The following is a 21620-nucleotide window of genomic DNA, read 5'->3' on the forward strand; positions in this document are numbered from 1 at the left end:
CCAGATGAACTCTCTTCAAACACTGCACTAACTAGAAAGCATTGCTTCCTCTAACTGCTGCTTATGCTCGAGCTGGATCTTCTAAATCCCATTGTACTGCTTCTGCTTCCTGAGGAGGTGACAGAACCTTCATAAGCGGAGAGCAGAGAAGAAGGACTTGGAGTTCTTTATAAAGAAAATATTTGCAAGTTTGGAAGATGTTTCCCCTGCTCATCTGCCACCCATATGTTACTCAATCACCTGATCTTTTGCATTGCAGCAAAAGTCTTGATTCAGTTATGAAGGAAAGTTATTTCTGACAATACTCAGCCACCTCTGGGCATGCCAAACCATCAATGGCACTGGGCAATACAAAGACTGCAGGGAGAAATCAGGTTGTGGAATGAATGGCAACATAACTCTTTGGCTTCACATCCAAAATGTCATTTATTTGACCATTTTATTTATGGCAGGACTCCCCAACTCTTCTTTCCCTTCCCTTTCCCTCCTTCCCCTTCCCTCTCCTCCCCTCCACTTCCTTCCCCGACTCTCTCCTCCCCTATACTTCCCTACACTCCCCTCCCCTACGCTCCCCTACACTCTCCTCACCTACACTCCCCTACACACACCTCCCCTACACTCTGCTCCCCTACACTCCCCTACACTCTGCTCCCCTACACTCCCCTACACACACCTCCCCTACACTCCCCTACACACACCTCCCCTACACTTCCCTACACTCCCCTCCCCAACGCTCCCCTACACTCTCCTCACCTACACTCCCCTACACACACCTCCCCTACACTCTGCTCCCCTACACTCCCCTACACACACCTCCCCTACACTACCCTTCACTCAGTTCCCCTACACTCTGCTCCCCTATACTCCACTACACTCTCCTCTCCTACACTCCCCTATACTCTCCTCCCCTACGCTCCCCTACACTTACCTCACCTACAATCCCCTCCCCTACACTACCCTACACTACCCTACACTACCCTACACTACCCTACACAGTCCTCTCCGTACCCTCCCCTGCCCTCCCCTGCCCTCCCCTGAAACCCCTGCCCTCCCCTGCCCTCCCCTGCCCTCCCCTGAACCCCCCTGCCCTCCCCTACCCTCCCCTGAACCCCCCTGCCCTCCCCTGCCCTCCCCTGAAACCCCCTGCCCTCCCCTGCCCTCCCCTGCCCTCCCCTGAACCCCCCTGCTCTCCCCTGCCCTCCCCTGCCCTCCCCTGCCCTCCCCTGCCCTCCCCTGCCCTCCCCTGCCCTTCCCTCCCCTCCCCTTCTTGTTTTTACCATTCCCTCCCCTCCCTCCCGTTCTCTTCATTCCCTCCCCTTCCCCCCCGTTTTCTCCTTTTCTCTTCTCCTCTCTTCTCCTCCTCTCCTTTCTTCTTCTCCTCTCTTCTCCTTTCTTGCACAAATTGGAATGGAGAACAGGGAGAAGCCTCACTTCAGATCACTTCCGTCGTTCTCGTAGCTTGTGTCACTGCCTGATTCGTGGCAATCCATCAGCAGGATCCAGAAGTGTTCCAGCTGCTGTGCTACTAGGTGAGCAGCAGTCTCCAAGTGGGAATCACGGACTTCTTGCTGTGGCTCGGACACGGCACTTTCAAGTCCACCCTGGCTTGGCCATGTCCTCTTGCTACGTCCCCACCCACATTACAGTTCTGCTTAGAAGCCGAAGCACGGTGTTGAAGTAGTTCCACTCCTTCCATTTGCGATGATTGAGTTTGTCTAGCCAAGTGGCTCCTGTCAATAGAACACAAGAAAGAGGTTTTGGTTAGAAACAACTCAATGAGGAGTTCTTTTCCACATGGGCAAGGAATAGTCACGCTTTCCTAATGGAGACTCCAGTGGAAGAGAGAATGACAGATCATTCCGAGAGCTTTGAAATATCCCTTGGGGATGCTTAGTGCAGAGGACCAGAGTAAATCTGTCGAAAGGACACCATGCAATCATTGTGAATTACTTCCTCACAGACGCACGTCCTTACTATGTCTGATACGGCTTCAGCTGGTTTCAGGGTTCTTGTTCACCTAAAACCTAAATTCGGAGTTGTAAATGAAGATGGAAAGATTGACAAATGTATAAATCACTGATGAAAAACAACAACAACAAAAAAAAGTGCTTTGAGAACTTTGGCCATTAGCCCTGGAAAGCATCAAAGTACTGTCCTCTGAAGCAAATGCCTTCTTCTCTTGATACCTAAGGAGGTAAATCAATCCAACGTTGTAACATTAAGCATAGGTTAGAAAAGCAAACACTAAACACAAGCAAAGGAGAAGAACAAGTAAGCAATTGCAATGCCTATGGGGCTATTGCAGGGTTAGGCAAAGAACTATTGTGCCATGAAATCTTGGGATAGAAGAAATATTATGTGCATTTTTTACTCTTTCATTTGTTGAGCTCTGTTTGGAAGGGAGTGAATCTATCAGGATTAGATATCTAATTTAGAAATGGAATTAAAATTGTTTTTTTTTTTTTTTTTTTTTTTTTTTCCTCTTGAGTTCACTCCTTTTTATAGGATTTCATAATAGAATAGGTATATATTAAAAAAAAAAAAAAATAAGATTCCAAGATTCCAAGCAGGTAATCATATTCACAATTATTTTTTCAATCCAGAAACAATAGCAAGGATGAGATTCAAAGTATTTCTATGCCATTAGAGTGTCAAGGTGTGTCCCATACATTAGTAACAGTCAGAGGATTCATTTTGGAGAACAAAAGATATCTTGAAATAAGTAAAGAAATACGTAAATATATATGCATGTATATCTCCCTCTCTATACAGAAACCTAAGAAACTCGTATGCAGGTTAGCTTCTTGCTGTCTCTTCTCAAAGTTCTCGTGAATACAGCATCAGTGCGTGTTCCAAACATTACCCTCAGTCCAGCACGGATACACACGAGAGGTCAGTCTGCAGGTTGCGCAGGCCAAGAAACTGCTCTGGCTTGATGGGAAGAGCCAAGACAGAAGCTGCTGTCAGAGAAAAGGTGCTGTCAAAGCGTGTCACGTCCATGCTAGAACCTCTCTACCACCATCTATCTCTACTGCATCTAGATGCATCTATACTAGAGCATCGCTACTTAGCCAGTCTGGGGGATCTTAGGAGCATTCTGAAGACCCAGAGGAGGGGCTGTTTGTCATTTCTGTTTTTACAGCCAGTAAAACAACTCTTACCATTTGACACAGAGTGGCTGAAAAACACAAAGTGGACTTCCAATCTTCACAGCTTCGAAGCAAGTGGAGATTGTGGAGGTTGTGGAGTAACCAAAGAAACCGTTGATCTAGAAGCAGCCTACAGACTGTGTTTAACCAGGGCCTTGTATTGCCCTTCTGGCTGATCTGCCAGCAATTAAAGAAAGTCTCCCTGGCAAGCCAGCCCTGGAGTCACCCCAAACTTGGTGAAACCCATGAGATTGGAAAGGAGACAGTTGCACTCCATAAACTGCATGTTTCTGTGGTTTCTGCTTGCTTGGTTGCTTGTTTGCGAGGCTTAATTTGATTAGCTGTACGAGTTGGCAGCTGCCTACAGACAAATAGCTTATCAGGAGTCTAAACTGCGTGATTGCTCTCACTGAGAACAATGAATTGGACTTGACGTCCTTATGAAGTCTTTCCAGCTACGTTTTCTACCACTACAGAAATGCACCTGATTCTTTCACAAAGCTTACGGGTGCTGACTGGAAATAGTCCTCATCATTCTCCATTTCCTTCCTCATCTCCATTCTCTTTTGGCCCGTGAAGCTTTTCAGACCAGAGATGAAGATCAGCGCTAATACGGAGTTTGGGATTCTGCAAAGGAAAGGAAGAATCCTGCTGAAAACTCTTTTCAACCTCACCCGCCATCACCAAAGCAAAGAAGAGCAAAAGAACACCGCTTGATCACAGCAAGCATAAACTCGAGCATAGGTCTCCTGTAAGTGTAGCGGGGTTAAACAGCTTCCAAACAAGGTTAAGGAGCACACCCAGAATCAAGTCCATAAAGCCGTGTCTTCAAACAAGTGGTTTAAAGACTTAGGTTTTCTTACGCGTGAGGAATGAAAAAGAAAGAAAGAACTGACAAATTACCAGCACACAGTTTCCCTCTAGCTTGCTTTGCTTCATTCCGCACCTGAGTCTGGGCTCCCAAGCAGGGAGCAGCATTGTGCAGAAATGCCAAAGCCTCCCCAGCCGTGCTGGATCTTCATCCCCAAGGGCTTTGGCTCTGTTGCCTCCTCAGCAACATCGGCAATTGCCCAGGCAAGCTGGTGTCCACCAGCTCGACTCAGGAAGCGCAGCCCCCCCTTGCCACTCACACCAGGAGCCCCCGCGGCGGTGGCAGCCGTTGCACGGCGCTTGGTGCGGTGCGGTGCGGTGCGCTGCAGGCAGAGGGCTGCGGGCTCCTTCTCCTCGGGGGCGGCTCCGCCATGGGGCGTCCGCCACAGGGCTGCTGAGGCGGCGGGGGGCTCCATCCATGGGGGAGCGGAGGGCGCCGTGCGCTGGGGCTGGGACGGGCCTGGGGCTGGGGCACCGCAGCGCCGCCGCGATGCCAAGCGGCACTCCTGGCGTCTGTGCTGCAGAGCCAGCCAGTGTGACGCCTTGGCGATTGTGACTTCAGTGAATCACAGAAGCACAGAATCACAGAATTTCTAGGTTGGAAGAGACCTCAAGACCATCGAGTACCAAACAAAGGCAACTCTGCATTTCCTTGTTAAACACCCGGTTTCTTCAGAAAACAAACAAACAAACAAACAAACAAACAACAAAAACACAGAACTTCATCCCTCACCCGGGATTCCCGAACTGAGCCTGCAGGGGCTGCCCACAGGCAGCAGCTCCTCAAGCACTGCTCCCACATGGCTCCCTACCACGGGCTCCATCCATGCCCCAGGAGCAAACTGCTCCAGCACGGGTGCCCCACGGCTGGGCGCCATCACTTTCCTAGTCACCGTGGCCACTGTGTTGCTGATAGTTGGCCCCCTGCTACCAATACCTTGCCACGGAAGCCCACCACAGCAACCATTTTGGTCAAGAAAGTCTTCCTAATAAGCAACTGAAACCTCCCCTGGTGCAAATTAAGGTGTCTTGGTCTTGTCTTTTCACTCGCGGCTTGGGAGAAGAGACTGAGCCCCACCTCTCTGGAGCCTCCTTTAAGGTTACTGGAGAGCACAAGAAAGTCTGCCCTTGAAAGGAGCTCCTTTACTCCAGGCTAAACAACCCCAGCTCCCTCAGCCGCTCCTCACAAGACTTGTTCTCTAAACCCTTCACAGAAATGCCATATTTCAAGCATTTCAAGAACATAGAATTCATGAAGAAATTAATCTCTTTATGAATAAGAGTGTGTGACTAAAAAAAGACCCATGAGCTGAGTTTTTCATCCTCTGTTAGGATTTTCTCATCCAAAGGCAAAGAGTTTCTGGCTTTCGGGTGCCACAGGCAGGCACAAAAAGGCATCCTTTAAATCTAGTACCATGAACCAAACTTGGCTCTTTTCTAAGACTCTTCTCTTGCACATCCTCAGCACATTGAGCATGGAGGTCCTAGCAGCAATGAAGGGGCAGAACACCCTGTGTTTCCAAATTAATAACACATTGACAAGTGTGCTAATTTAAACCTTTCCCCATCTAAATCAGTCAGCCCTACGGAAATCTTCAAATACGTGAGAGGTAAGCCGTAGCCAATGGCGTCCAAAAGTGCGGTGAGATTTGAGAAATTAATCTGCATTTCTCTCAGGTAAGAGTTTTGTCCTTGTGTGAGAAGCAAGTGAGGGATTTTGCTGCCCTCGTGTCTTTTCTTTAACCTCCATTAATTAGGTGGTTACTACACCACATGGAGTCAAACGCTACTGTCTTCAATAAATGTTATGTCTTTGGAAACAAATTAGATGGCAAAGAATCTGTTAAGAGCTGACTGCCTTCTTCCCCCCAGACGCTTGACATGCATCTCTTTTGCCCTCTCTCAAGCATTTGCTGCTTTGCACTTCCTTTGCTTTCATTGCACAGTCAGATCAATCAGCTGCTTTGCACTAGTACATGTTCTTAGAAAGCCAGATGAACTCTCTTCAAACACTGCACTAACTAGAAAGCATTGCTTCCTCTAACTGCTGCTTATGCTCGAGCTGGATCTTCTAAATCCCATTGTACTGCTTCTGCTTCCTGAGGAGGTGACAGAACCTTCATAAGCGGAGAGCAGAGAAGAAGGACTTGGAGTTCTTTATAAAGAAAATATTTGCAAGTTTGGAAGATGTTTCCCCTGCTCATCTGCCACCCATATGTTACTCAATCACCTGATCTTTTGCATTGCAGCAAAAGTCTTGATTCAGTTATGAAGGAAAGTTATTTCTGACAATACTCAGCCACCTCTGGGCATGCCAAACCATCAATGGCACTGGGCAATACAAAGACTGCAGGGAGAAATCAGGTTGTGGAATGAATGGCAACATAACTCTTTGGCTTCACATCCAAAATGTCATTTATTTGACCATTTTATTTATGGCAGGACTCCCCAACTCTTCTTTCCCTTCCCTTTCCCTCCTTCCCCTTCCCTCTCCTCCCCTCCACTTCCTTCCCCGACTCTCTCCTCCCCTATACTTCCCTACACTCCCCTCCCCTACGCTCCCCTACACTCTCCTCACCTACACTCCCCTACACACACCTCCCCTACACTCTGCTCCCCTACACTCCCCTACACTCTGCTCCCCTACACTCCCCTACACACACCTCCCCTACACTCCCCTACACACACCTCCCCTACACTTCCCTACACTCCCCTCCCCAACGCTCCCCTACACTCTCCTCACCTACACTCCCCTACACACACCTCCCCTACACTCTGCTCCCCTACACTCCCCTACACACACCTCCCCTACACTACCCTTCACTCAGTTCCCCTACACTCTGCTCCCCTATACTCCACTACACTCTCCTCTCCTACACTCCCCTATACTCTCCTCCCCTACGCTCCCCTACACTTACCTCACCTACAATCCCCTCCCCTACACTACCCTACACTACCCTACACTACCCTACACTACCCTACACAGTCCTCTCCGTACCCTCCCCTGCCCTCCCCTGCCCTCCCCTGAAACCCCCTGCCCTCCCCTGCCCTCCCCTGCCCTCCCCTGAACCCCCCTGCTCTCCCCTGCCCTCCCCTGCCCTCCCCTGCCCTCCCCTGCCCTCCCCTGCCCTCCCCTCCCCTTCCCTCCCCTCCCCTTCTTGTTTTTACCATTCCCTCCCCTCCCTCCCGTTCTCTTCATTCCCTCCCCTTCCCCCCCGTTTTCTCCTTTTCTCTTCTCCTCTCTTCTCCTCCTCTCCTTTCTTCTTCTCCTCTCTTCTCCTTTCTTGCACAAATTGGAATGGAGAACAGGGAGAAGCCTCACTTCAGATCACTTCCGTCGTTCTCGTAGCTTGTGTCACTGCCTGATTCGTGGCAATCCATCAGCAGGATCCAGAAGTGTTCCAGCTGCTGTGCTACTAGGTGAGCAGCAGTCTCCAAGTGGGAATCACGGACTTCTTGCTGTGGCTCGGACACGGCACTTTCAAGTCCACCCTGGCTTGGCCATGTCCTCTTGCTACGTCCCCACCCACATTACAGTTCTGCTTAGAAGCCGAAGCACGGTGTTGAAGTAGTTCCACTCCTTCCATTTGCGATGATTGAGTTTGTCTAGCCAAGTGGCTCCTGTCAATAGAACACAAGAAAGAGGTTTTGGTTAGAAACAACTCAATGAGGAGTTCTTTTCCACATGGGCAAGGAATAGTCACGCTTTCCTAATGGAGACTCCAGTGGAAGAGAGAATGACAGATCATTCCGAGAGCTTTGAAATATCCCTTGGGGATGCTTAGTGCAGAGGACCAGAGTAAATCTGTCGAAAGGACACCATGCAATCATTGTGAATTACTTCCTCACAGACGCACGTCCTTACTATGTCTGATACGGCTTCAGCTGGTTTCAGGGTTCTTGTTCACCTAAAACCTAAATTCGGAGTTGTAAATGAAGATGGAAAGATTGACAAATGTATAAATCACTGATGAAAAACAACAACAACAAAAAAAAGTGCTTTGAGAACTTTGGCCATTAGCCCTGGAAAGCATCAAAGTACTGTCCTCTGAAGCAAATGCCTTCTTCTCTTGATACCTAAGGAGGTAAATCAATCCAACGTTGTAACATTAAGCATAGGTTAGAAAAGCAAACACTAAACACAAGCAAAGGAGAAGAACAAGTAAGCAATTGCAATGCCTATGGGGCTATTGCAGGGTTAGGCAAAGAACTATTGTGCCATGAAATCTTGGGATAGAAGAAATATTATGTGCATTTTTTACTCTTTCATTTGTTGAGCTCTGTTTGGAAGGGAGTGAATCTATCAGGATTAGATATCTAATTTAGAAATGGAATTAAAATTGTTTTTTTTTTTTTTTTTTTTTTTTTTTCCTCTTGAGTTCACTCCTTTTTATAGGATTTCATAATAGAATAGGTATATATTAAAAAAAAAAAAAATAAGATTCCAAGATTCCAAGCAGGTAATCATATTCACAATTATTTTTTCAATCCAGAAACAATAGCAAGGATGAGATTCAAAGTATTTCTATGCCATTAGAGTGTCAAGGTGTGTCCCATACATTAGTAACAGTCAGAGGATTCATTTTGGAGAACAAAAGATATCTTGAAATAAGTAAAGAAATACGTAAATATATATGCATGTATATCTCCCTCTCTATACAGAAACCTAAGAAACTCGTATGCAGGTTAGCTTCTTGCTGTCTCTTCTCAAAGTTCTCGTGAATACAGCATCAGTGCGTGTTCCAAACATTACCCTCAGTCCAGCACGGATACACACGAGAGGTCAGTCTGCAGGTTGCGCAGGCCAAGAAACTGCTCTGGCTTGATGGGAAGAGCCAAGACAGAAGCTGCTGTCAGAGAAAAGATGCTGTCAAAGCGTGTCACGTCCATGCTAGAGCCTCTCTACCACCATCTATCTCTACTGCATCTAGATGCATCTATACTAGAGCATCGCTACTTAGCCAGTCTGGGGGATCTTAGGAGCATTCTGAAGACCCAGAGGAGGGGCTGTTTGTCATTTCTGTTTTTACAGCCAGTAAAACAACTCTTACCATTTGACACAGAGTGGCTGAAAAACACAAAGTGGACTTCCAATCTTCACAGCTTCGAAGCAAGTGGAGATTGTGGAGGTTGTGGAGTAACCAAAGAAACCGTTGATCTAGAAGCAGCCTACAGACTGTGTTTAACCAGGGCCTTGTATTGCCCTTCTGGCTGATCTGCCAGCAATTAAAGAAAGTCTCCCTGGCAAGCCAGCCCTGGAGTCACCCCAAACTTGGTGAAACCCATGAGATTGGAAAGGAGACAGTTGCACTCCATAAACTGCATGTTTCTGTGGTTTCTGCTTGCTTGGTTGCTTGTTTGCGAGGCTTAATTTGATTAGCTGTACGAGTTGGCAGCTGCCTACAGACAAATAGCTTATCAGGAGTCTAAACTGCGTGATTGCTCTAACTGAGAACAATGAATTGGACTTGACGTCCTTATGAAGTCTTTCCAGCTACGTTTTCTACCACTACAGAAATGCACCTGATTCTTTCACAAAGCTTACGGGTGCTGACTGGAAATAGTCCTCATCATTCTCCATTTCCTTCCTCATCTCCATTCTCTTTTGGCCCGTGAAGCTTTTCAGACCAGAGATGAAGATCAGCGCTAATACGCAGTTTGGGATTCTGCAAAGGAAAGGAAGAATCCTGCTGAAAACTCTTTTCAACCTCACCCGCCATCACCAAAGCAAAGAAGAGCAAAAGAACACCGCTTGATCACAGCAAGCATAAACTCGAGCATAGGTCTCCTGTAAGTGTAGCGGGGTTAAACAGCTTCCAAACAAGGTTAAGGAGCACACCCAGAATCAAGTCCATAAAGCCGTGTCTTCAAACAAGTGGTTTAAAGACTTAGGTTTTCTTACGCGTGAGGAATGAAAAAGAAAGAAAGAACTGACAAATTACCAGCACACAGTTTCCCTCTAGCTTGCTTTGCTTCATTCCGCACCTGAGTCTGGGCTCCCAAGCAGGGAGCAGCATTGTGCAGAAATGCCAAAGCCTCCCCAGCCGTGCTGGATCTTCATCCCCAAGGGCTTTGGCTCTGTTGCCTCCTCAGCAACATCGGCAATTGCCCAGGCAAGCTGGTGTCCACCAGCTCGACTCAGGAAGCGCAGCCCCCCCTTGCCACTCACACCAGGAGCCCCCGCGGCGGTGGCAGCCGTTGCACGGCGCTTGGTGCGGTGCGGTGCGGTGCGCTGCAGGCAGAGGGCTGCGGGCTCCTTCTCCTCGGGGGCGGCTCCGCCATGGGGCGTCCGCCACAGGGCTGCTGAGGCGGCGGGGGGCTCCATCCATGGGGGAGCGGAGGGCGCCGTGCGCTGGGGCTGGGACGGGCCTGGGGCTGGGGCACCGCAGCGCCGCCGCGATGCCAAGCGGCACTCCTGGCGTCTGTGCTGCAGAGCCAGCCAGTGTGACGCCTTGGCGATTGTGACTTCAGTGAATCACAGAAGCACAGAATCACAGAATTTCTAGGTTGGAAGAGACCTCAAGACCATCGAGTACCAAACAAAGGCAACTCTGCATTTCCTTGTTAAACACCCGGTTTCTTCAGAAAACAAACAAACAAACAAACAAACAAACAACAAAAACACAGAACTTCATCCCTCACACGGGATTCCCGAACTGAGCCTGCAGGGGCTGCCCACAGGCAGCAGCTCCTCAAGCACTGCTCCCACATGGCTCCCTACCACGGGCTCCATCCATGCCCCAGGAGCAAACTGCTCCAGCACGGGTGCCCCACGGCTGGGCACCATCACTTTCCTAGTCACCGTGGCCACTCTATTGCTGATAGTTGGCCCCCTGCTACCAATACCTTGCCACGGAAGCCCACCACAGCAACCATTTTGGTCAAGAAAGTCTTCCTAATAAGCAACTGAAACCTCCCCTGGTGCAAATTAAGGTGTCTTGGTCTTGTCTTTTCACTCGCGGCTTGGGAGAAGAGACTGAGCCCCACCTCTCTGGAGCCTCCTTTAAGGTTACTGGAGAGCACAAGAAAGTCTGCCCTTGAAAGGAGCTCCTTTACTCCAGGCTAAACAACCCCAGCTCCCTCAGCCGCTCCTCACAAGACTTGTTCTCTAAACCCTTCACAGAAATGCCATATTTCAAGCATTTCAAGAACATAGAATTCATGAAGAAATTAATCTCTTTATGAATAAGAGTGTGTGACTAAAAAAAGACCCATGAGCTGAGTTTTTCATCCTCTGTTAGGATTTTCTCATCCAAAGGCAAAGAGTTTCTGGCTTTCGGGTGCCACAGGCAGGCACAAAAAGGCATCCTTTAAATCTAGTACCATGAACCAAACTTGGCTCTTTTCTAAGACTCTTCTCTTGCACATCCTCAGCACATTGAGCATGGAGGTCCTAGCAGCAATGAAGGGGCAGAACACCCTGTGTTTCCAAATTAATAACACATTGACAAGTGTGCTAATTTAAACCTTTCCCCATCTAAATCAGTCAGCCCTACGGAAATCTTCAAATACGTGAGAGGTAAGCCGTAGCCAATGGCGTCCAAAAGTGCGGTGAGATTTGAGAAATTAATCTGCATTTCTCTCAGGTAAGAGTTTTGTCCTTGTGTGAGAAGCAAGTGAGGGATTTTGCTGCCCTCGTGTCTTTTCTTTAACCTCCATTAATTAGGTGGTTACTACACCACATGGAGTCAAACGCTACTGTCTTCAATAAATGTTATGTCTTTGGAAACAAATTAGATGGCAAAGAATCTGTTAAGAGCTGACTGCCTTCTTCCCCCCAGACGCTTGACATGCATCTCTTTTGCCCTCTCTCAAGCATTTGCTGCTTTGCACTTCCTTTGCTTTCATTGCACAGTCAGATCAATCAGCTGCTTTGCACTAGTACATGTTCTTAGAAAGCCAGATGAACTCTCTTCAAACACTGCACTAACTAGAAAGCATTGCTTCCTCTAACTGCTGCTTATGCTCGAGCTGGATCTTCTAAATCCCATTGTACTGCTTCTGCTTCCTGAGGAGGTGACAGAACCTTCATAAGCGGAGAGCAGAGAAGAAGGACTTGGAGTTCTTTATAAAGAAAATATTTGCAAGTTTGGAAGATGTTTCCCCTGCTCATCTGCCACCCATATGTTACTCAATCACCTGATCTTTTGCATTGCAGCAAAAGTCTTGATTCAGTTATGAAGGAAAGTTATTTCTGACAATACTCAGCCACCTCTGGGCATGCCAAACCATCAATGGCACTGGGCAATACAAAGACTGCAGGGAGAAATCAGGTTGTGGAATGAATGGCAACATAACTCTTTGGCTTCACATCCAAAATGTCATTTATTTGACCATTTTATTTATGGCAGGACTCCCCAACTCTTCTTTCCCTTCCCTTTCCCTCCTTCCCCTTCCCTCTCCTCCCCTCCACTTCCTTCCCCGACTCTCTCCTCCCCTATACTTCCCTACACTCCCCTCCCCTACGCTCCCCTACACTCTCCTCACCTACACTCCCCTACACACACCTCCCCTACACTCTGCTCCCCTACACTCCCCTACACACACCTCCCCTACACTACCCTTCACTCAGTTCCCCTACACTCTGCTCCCCTATACTCCACTACACTCTCCTCTCCTACACTCCCCTATACTCTCCTCCCCTACGCTCCCCTACACTTACCTCACCTACAATCCCCTCCCCTACACTACCCTACACTACCCTACACTACCCTACACTACCCTACACAGTCCTCTCCGTACCCTCCCCTGCCCTCCCCTGCCCTCCCCTGAAACCCCCTGCCCTCCCCTGCCCTCCCCTGCCCTCCCCTGAACCCCCCTGCTCTCCCCTGCCCTCCCCTGCCCTCCCCTGCCCTCCCCTGCCCTCCCCTGCCCTCCCCTCCCCTTCCCTCCCCTCCTCTTCTTGTTTTTACCATTCCCTCCCCTCCCTCCCGTTCTCTTCATTCCCTCCCCTTCCCCCCCGTTTTCTCCTTTTCTCTTCTCCTCTCTTCTCCTCCTCTCCTTTCTTCTTCTCCTCTCTTCTCCTTTCTTGCACAAATTGGAATGGAGAACAGGGAGAAGCCTCACTTCAGATCACTTCCGTCGTTCTCGTAGCTTGTGTCACTGCCTGATTCGTGGCAATCCATCAGCAGGATCCAGAAGTGTTCCAGCTGCTGTGCTACTAGGTGAGCAGCAGTCTCCAAGTGGGAATCACGGACTTCTTGCTGTGGCTCGGACACGGCACTTTCAAGTCCACCCTGGCTTGGCCATGTCCTCTTGCTACGTCCCCACCCACATTACAGTTCTGCTTAGAAGCCGAAGCACGGTGTTGAAGTAGTTCCACTCCTTCCATTTGCGATGATTGAGTTTGTCTAGCCAAGTGGCTCCTGTCAATAGAACACAAGAAAGAGGTTTTGGTTAGAAACAACTCAATGAGGAGTTCTTTTCCACATGGGCAAGGAATAGTCACGCTTTCCTAATGGAGACTCCAGTGGAAGAGAGAATGACAGATCATTCCGAGAGCTTTGAAATATCCCTTGGGGATGCTTAGTGCAGAGGACCAGAGTAAATCTGTCGAAAGGACACCATGCAATCATTGTGAATTACTTCCTCACAGACGCACGTCCTTACTATGTCTGATACGGCTTCAGCTGGTTTCAGGGTTCTTGTTCACCTAAAACCTAAATTCGGAGTTGTAAATGAAGATGGAAAGATTGACAAATGTATAAATCACTGATGAAAAACAACAACAACAAAAAAAAGTGCTTTGAGAACTTTGGCCATTAGCCCTGGAAAGCATCAAAGTACTGTCCTCTGAAGCAAATGCCTTCTTCTCTTGATACCTAAGGAGGTAAATCAATCCAACGTTGTAACATTAAGCATAGGTTAGAAAAGCAAACACTAAACACAAGCAAAGGAGAAGAACAAGTAAGCAATTGCAATGCCTATGGGGCTATTGCAGGGTTAGGCAAAGAACTATTGTGCCATGAAATCTTGGGATAGAAGAAATATTATGTGCATTTTTTACTCTTTCATTTGTTGAGCTCTGTTTGGAAGGGAGTGAATCTATCAGGATTAGATATCTAATTTAGAAATGGAATTAAAATTGTTTTTTTTTTTTTTTTTTTTTTTTTTTTCCTCTTGAGTTCACTCCTTTTTATAGGATTTCATAATAGAATAGGTATATATTAAAAAAAAAAAAAATAAGATTCCAAGATTCCAAGCAGGTAATCATATTCACAATTATTTTTTCAATCCAGAAACAATAGCAAGGATGAGATTCAAAGTATTTCTATGCCATTAGAGTGTCAAGGTGTGTCCCATACATTAGTAACAGTCAGAGGATTCATTTTGGAGAACAAAAGATATCTTGAAATAAGTAAAGAAATACGTAAATATATATGCATGTATATCTCCCTCTCTATACAGAAACCTAAGAAACTCGTATGCAGGTTAGCTTCTTGCTGTCTCTTCTCAAAGTTCTCGTGAATACAGCATCAGTGCGTGTTCCAAACATTACCCTCAGTCCAGCACGGATACACACGAGAGGTCAGTCTGCAGGTTGCGCAGGCCAAGAAACTGCTCTGGCTTGATGGGAAGAGCCAAGACAGAAGCTGCTGTCAGAGAAAAGGTGCTGTCAAAGCGTGTCACGTCCATGCTAGAACCTCTCTACCACCATCTATCTCTACTGCATCTAGATGCATCTATACTAGAGCATCGCTACTTAGCCAGTCTGGGGGATCTTAGGAGCATTCTGAAGACCCAGAGGAGGGGCTGTTTGTCATTTCTGTTTTTACAGCCAGTAAAACAACTCTTACCATTTGACACAGAGTGGCTGAAAAACACAAAGTGGACTTCCAATCTTCACAGCTTCGAAGCAAGTGGAGATTGTGGAGGTTGTGGAGTAACCAAAGAAACCGTTGATCTAGAAGCAGCCTACAGACTGTGTTTAACCAGGGCCTTGTATTGCCCTTCTGGCTGATCTGCCAGCAATTAAAGAAAGTCTCCCTGGCAAGCCAGCCCTGGAGTCACCCCAAACTTGGTGAAACCCATGAGATTGGAAAGGAGACAGTTGCACTCCATAAACTGCATGTTTCTGTGGTTTCTGCTTGCTTGGTTGCTTGTTTGCGAGGCTTAATTTGATTAGCTGTCCGAGTTGGCAGCTGCCTACAGACAAATAGCTTATCAGGAGTCTAAACTGCGTGATTGCTCTCACTGAGAACAATGAATTGGACTTGACGTCCTTATGAAGTCTTTCCAGCTACGTTTTCTACCACTACAGAAATGCACCTGATTCTTTCACAAAGCTTACGGGTGCTGACTGGAAATAGTCCTCATCATTCTCCATTTCCTTCCTCATCTCCATTCTCTTTTGGCCCGTGAAGCTTTTCAGACCAGAGATGAAGATCAGCGCTAATACGCAGTTTGGGATTCTGCAAAGGAAAGGAAGAATCCTGCTGAAAACTCTTTTCAACCTCACCCGCCATCACCAAAGCAAAGAAGAGCAAAAGAACACCGCTTGATCACAGCAAGCATAAACTCGAGCATAGGTCTCCTGTAAGTGTAGCGGGGTTAAACAGCTTCCAAACAAGGTTAAGGAGCACACCCAGAATCAAGTCCATAAAGCCGTGTCTTCAAACAAGTGGTTTAAAGACTTAGGTTTTCTTACGCGTGAGGAATGAAAAAGAAAGAAAGAACTGACAAATTACCAGCACACAGTTTCCCTCTAGCTTGCTTTGCTTCATTCCGCACCTGAGTCTGGGCTCCCAAGCAGGGAGCAGCATTGTGCAGAAATGCCAAAGCCTCCCCAGCCGTGCTGGATCTTCATCCCCAAGGGCTTTGGCTCTGTTGCCTCCTCAGCAACATCGGCAATTGCCCAGGCAAGCTGGTGTCCACCAGCTCGACTCAGGAAGCGCAGCCCCCCCTTGCCACTCACACCAGGAGCCCCCGCGGCGGTGGCAGCCGTTGCACGGCGCTTGGTGCGGTGCGGTGCGCTGCGGTGCGGTGCGCTGCAGGCAGAGGGCTGCGGGCTCCTTCTCCTCGGGGGCGGCTCCGCCATGGGGCGTCCGCCACGGGGCTGCTGAGGCGGCGGGGGGCTCCATCCATGGGGGAGCGGAGGGCGCCGTGCGCTGGGGCTGGGACGGGCCTGGGGCTGGGGCACCGCAGCGCCGCCGCGATGCCAAGCGGCACTCCTGGCGTCTGTGCTGCAGAGCCAGCCAGTGTGACGCCTTGGCGATTGTGACTTCAGTGAATCACAGAAGCACAGAATCACAGAATTTCTAGGTTGGAAGAGACCTCAAGACCATCGAGTACCAAACAAAGGCAACTCTGCATTTCCTTGTTAAACACCCGGTTTCTTCAGAAAACAAACAAACAAACAAACAAACAAACAACAAAAACACAGAACTTCATCCCTCACCCGGGATTCCCGAACTGAGCCTGCAGGGGCTGCCCACAGGCAGCAGCTCCTCAAGCACTGCTCCCACATGGCTCCCTACCACGGGCTCCATCCATGCCCCAGGAGCAAACTGCTCCAGCACGGGTGCCCCACGGCTGGGCACCATCACTTTCCTAGTCACCGTGGCCACTCTATTGCTGATAGTTGGCCCCCTGCTACCAATACCTTGCCACGGAAGCCCACCACAGCAACCATTTTGGTCAAGAAAGTCTTCCTAATAAGCAACTGAAACCTCCCCTGGTGCAAATTAAGGTGTCTTGGTCTTGTCTTTTCACTCGCGGCTTGGGAGAAGAGACTGAGCCCCACCTCTCTGGAGCCTCCTTTAAGGTTACTGGAGAGCACAAGAAAGTCTGCCCTTGAAAGGAGCTCCTTTACTCCAGGCTAAACAACCCCAGCTCCCTCAGCCGCTCCTCACAAGACTTGTTCTCTAAACCCTTCACAGAAATGCCATATTTCAAGCATTTCAAGAACATAGAATTCATGAAGAAATTAATCTCTTTATGAATAAGAGTGTGTGACTAAAAAAAGACCCATGAGCTGAGTTTTTCATCCTCTGTTAGGATTTTCTCATCCAAAGGCAAAGAGTTTCTGGCTTTCGGGTGCCACAGGCAGGCACAAAAAGGCATCCTTTAAATCTAGTACCATGAACCAAACTTGGCTCTTTTCTAAGACTCTTCTCTTGCACATCCTCAGCACATTGAGCATGGAGGTCCTAGCAGCAATGAAGGGGCAGAACACCCTGTGTTTCCAAATTAATAACACATTGACAAGTGTGCTAATTTAAACCTTTCCCCATCTAAATCAGTCAGCCCTACGGAAATCTTCAAATACGTGAGAGGTAAGCCGTAGCCAATGGCGTCCAAAAGTGCGGTGAGATTTGAGAAATTAATCTGCATTTCTCTCAGGTAAGAGTTTTGTCCTTGTGTGAGAAGCAAGTGAGGGATTTTGCTGCCCTCGTGTCTTTTCTTTAACCTCCATTAATTAGGTGGTTACTACACCACATGGAGTCAAACGCTACTGTCTTCAATAAATGTTATGTCTTTGGAAACAAATTAGATGGCAAAGAATCTGTTAAGAGCTGACTGCCTTCTTCCCCCCAGACGCTTGACATGCATCTCTTTTGCCCTCTCTCAAGCATTTGCTGCTTTGCACTTCCTTTGCTTTCATTGCACAGTCAGATCAATCAGCTGCTTTGCACTAGTACATGTTCTTAGAAAGCCAGATGAACTCTCTTCAAACACTGCACTAACTAGAAAGCATTGCTTCCTCTAACTGCTGCTTATGCTCGAGCTGGATCTTCTAAATCCCATTGTACTGCTTCTGCTTCCTGAGGAGGTGACAGAACCTTCATAAGCGGAGAGCAGAGAAGAAGGACTTGGAGTTCTTTATAAAGAAAATATTTGCAAGTTTGGAAGATGTTTCCCCTGCTCATCTGCCACCCATATGTTACTCAATCACCTGATCTTTTGCATTGCAGCAAAAGTCTTGATTCAGTTATGAAGGAAAGTTATTTCTGACAATACTCAGCCACCTCTGGGCATGCCAAACCATCAATGGCACTGGGCAATACAAAGACTGCAGGGAGAAATCAGGTTGTGGAATGAATGGCAACATAACTCTTTGGCTTCACATCCAAAATGTCATTTATTTGACCATTTTATTTATGGCAGGACTCCCCAACTCTTCTTTCCCTTCCCTTTCCCTCCTTCCCCTTCCCTCTCCTCCCCTCCACTTCCTTCCCCGACTCTCTCCTCCCCTATACTTCCCTACACTCCCCTCCCCTACGCTCCCCTACACTCTCCTCACCTACACTCCCCTACACACACCTCCCCTACACTCTGCTCCCCTACACTCCCCTACACACACCTCCCCTACACTCCCCTACACACACCTCCCCTACACTCCCCTACACTCTGCTCCCCTACACTTCCCTACACTCCCCTCCCCAACGCTCCCCTACACTCTCCTCACCTACACTCCCCTACACACACCTCCCCTACACTCTGCTCCCCTACACTCCCCTGCACACACCTCCCCTACACTACCCTTCACTCAGTTCCCCTACACTCTGCTCCCCTATACTCCACTACACTCTCCTCTCCTACACTCCCCTATACTCTCCTCCCCTACGCTCCCCTACACTTACCTCACCTACAATCCCCTCCCCTACACTACCCTACACTACCCTACACTACCCTACACTACCCTACACAGTCCTCTCCGTACCCTCCCCTGCCCTCCCCTGCCCTCCCCTGAAACCCCCTGCCCTCCCCTGCCCTCCCCTGCCCTCCCCTGAACCCCCCTGCTCTCCCCTGCCCTCCCCTGCCCTCCCCTGCCCTCCCCTGCCCTCCCCTGCCCTCCCCTCCCCTTCCCTCCCCTCCCCTTCTTGTTTTTACCATTCCCTCCCCTCCCTCCCGTTCTCTTCATTCCCTCCCCTTCCCCCCCGTTTTCTCCTTTTCTCTTCTCCTCTCTTCTCCTCCTCTCCTTTCTTCTTCTCCTCTCTTCTCCTTTCTTGCACAAATTGGAATGGAGAACAGGGAGAAGCCTCACTTCAGATCACTTCCGTCGTTCTCGTAGCTTGTGTCACTGCCTGATTCGTGGCAATCCATCAGCAGGATCCAGAAGTGTTCCAGCTGCTGTGCTACTAGGTGAGCAGCAGTCTCCAAGTGGGAATCACGGACTTCTTGCTGTGGCTCGGACACGGCACTTTCAAGTCCACCCTGGCTTGGCCATGTCCTCTTGCTACGTCCCCACCCACATTACAGTTCTGCTTAGAAGCCGAAGCACGGTGTTGAAGTAGTTCCACTCCTTCCATTTGCGATGATTGAGTTTGTCTAGCCAAGTGGCTCCTGTCAATAGAACACAAGAAAGAGGTTTTGGTTAGAAACAACTCAATGAGGAGTTCTTTTCCACATGGGCAAGGAATAGTCACGCTTTCCTAATGGAGACTCCAGTGGAAGAGAGAATGACAGATCATTCCGAGAGCTTTGAAATATCCCTTGGGGATGCTTAGTGCAGAGGACCAGAGTAAATCTGTCGAAAGGACACCATGCAATCATTGTGAATTACTTCCTCACAGACGCACGTCCTTACTATGTCTGATACGGCTTCAGCTGGTTTCAGGGTTCTTGTTCACCTAAAACCTAAATTCGGAGTTGTAAATGAAGATGGAAAGATTGACAAATGTATAAATCACTGATGAAAAACAACAACAACAAAAAAAAGTGCTTTGAGAACTTTGGCCATTAGCCCTGGAAAGCATCAAAGTACTGTCCTCTGAAGCAAATGCCTTCTTCTCTTGATACCTAAGGAGGTAAATCAATCCAACGTTGTAACATTAAGCATAGGTTAGAAAAGCAAACACTAAACACAAGCAAAGGAGAAGAACAAGTAAGCAATTGCAATGCCTATGGGGCTATTGCAGGGTTAGGCAAAGAACTATTGTGCCATGAAATCTTGGGATAGAAGAAATATTATGTGCATTTTTTACTCTTTCATTTGTTGAGCTCTGTTTGGAAGGGAGTGAATCTATCAGGATTAGATATCTAATTTAGAAATGGAATTAAAATTGTTTTTTTTTTTTTTTTTTTTTTTTTTCCTCTTGAGTTCACTCCTTTTTATAGGATTTCATAATAGAATAGGTATATATTAAAAAAAAAAAAAATAAGATTCCAAGATTCCAAGCAGGTAATCATATTCACAATTATTTTTTCAATCCAGAAACAATAGCAAGGATGAGATTCAAAGTATTTCTATGCCATTAGAGTGTCAAGGTGTGTCCCATACATTAGTAACAGTCAGAGGATTCATTTTGGAGAACAAAAGATATCTTGAAATAAGTAAAGAAATACGTAAATATATATGCATGTATATCTCCCTCTCTATACAGAAACCTAAGAAACTCGTATGCAGGTTAGCTTCTTGCTGTCTCTTCTCAAAGTTCTCGTGAATACAGCATCAGTGCGTGTTCCAAACATTACCCTCAGTCCAGCACGGATACACACGAGAGGTCAGTCTGCAGGTTGCGCAGGCCAAGAAACTGCTCTGGCTTGATGGGAAGAGCCAAGACAGAAGCTGCTGTCAGAGAAAAGGTGCTGTCAAAGCGTGTCACGTCCATGCTAGAACCTCTCTACCACCATCTATCTCTACTGCATCTAGATGCATCTATACTAGAGCATCGCTACTTAGCCAGTCTGGGGGATCTTAGGAGCATTCTGAAGACCCAGAGGAGGGGCTGTTTGTCATTTCTGTTTTTACAGCCAGTAAAACAACTCTTACCATTTGACACAGAGTGGCTGAAAAACACAAAGTGGACTTCCAATCTTCACAGCTTCGAAGCAAGTGGAGATTGTGGAGGTTGTGGAGTAACCAAAGAAACCGTTGATCTAGAAGCAGCCTACAGACTGTGTTTAACCAGGGCCTTGTATTGCCCTTCTGGCTGATCTGCCAGCAATTAAAGAAAGTCTCCCTGGCAAGCCAGCCCTGGAGTCACCCCAAACTTGGTGAAACCCATGAGATTGGAAAGGAGACAGTTGCACTCCATAAACTGCATGTTTCTGTGGTTTCTGCTTGCTTGGTTGCTTGTTTGCGAGGCTTAATTTGATTAGCTGTACGAGTTGGCAGCTGCCTACAGACAAATAGCTTATCAGGAGTCTAAACTGCGTGATTGCTCTAACTGAGAACAATGAATTGGACTTGACGTCCTTATGAAGTCTTTCCAGCTACGTTTTCTACCACTACAGAAATGCACCTGATTCTTTCACAAAGCTTACGGGTGCTGACTGGAAATAGTCCTCATCATTCTCCATTTCCTTCCTCATCTCCATTCTCTTTTGGCCCGTGAAGCTTTTCAGACCAGAGATGAAGATCAGCGCTAATACGCAGTTTGGGATTCTGCAAAGGAAAGGAAGAATCCTGCTGAAAACTCTTTTCAACCTCACCCGCCATCACCAAAGCAAAGAAGAGCAAAAGAACACCGCTTGATCACAGCAAGCATAAACTCGAGCATAGGTCTCCTGTAAGTGTAGCGGGGTTAAACAGCTTCCAAACAAGGTTAAGGAGCACACCCAGAATCAAGTCCATAAAGCCGTGTCTTCAAACAAGTGGTTTAAAGACTTAGGTTTTCTTACGCGTGAGGAATGAAAAAGAAAGAAAGAACTGACAAA

This window comes from Aythya ferina (genome assembly GCF_964211825.1).
Source record: "Aythya ferina genome assembly, chromosome: Z".
In the NCBI taxonomy this organism is placed as follows: Eukaryota; Metazoa; Chordata; class Aves; order Anseriformes; family Anatidae; genus Aythya; species Aythya ferina.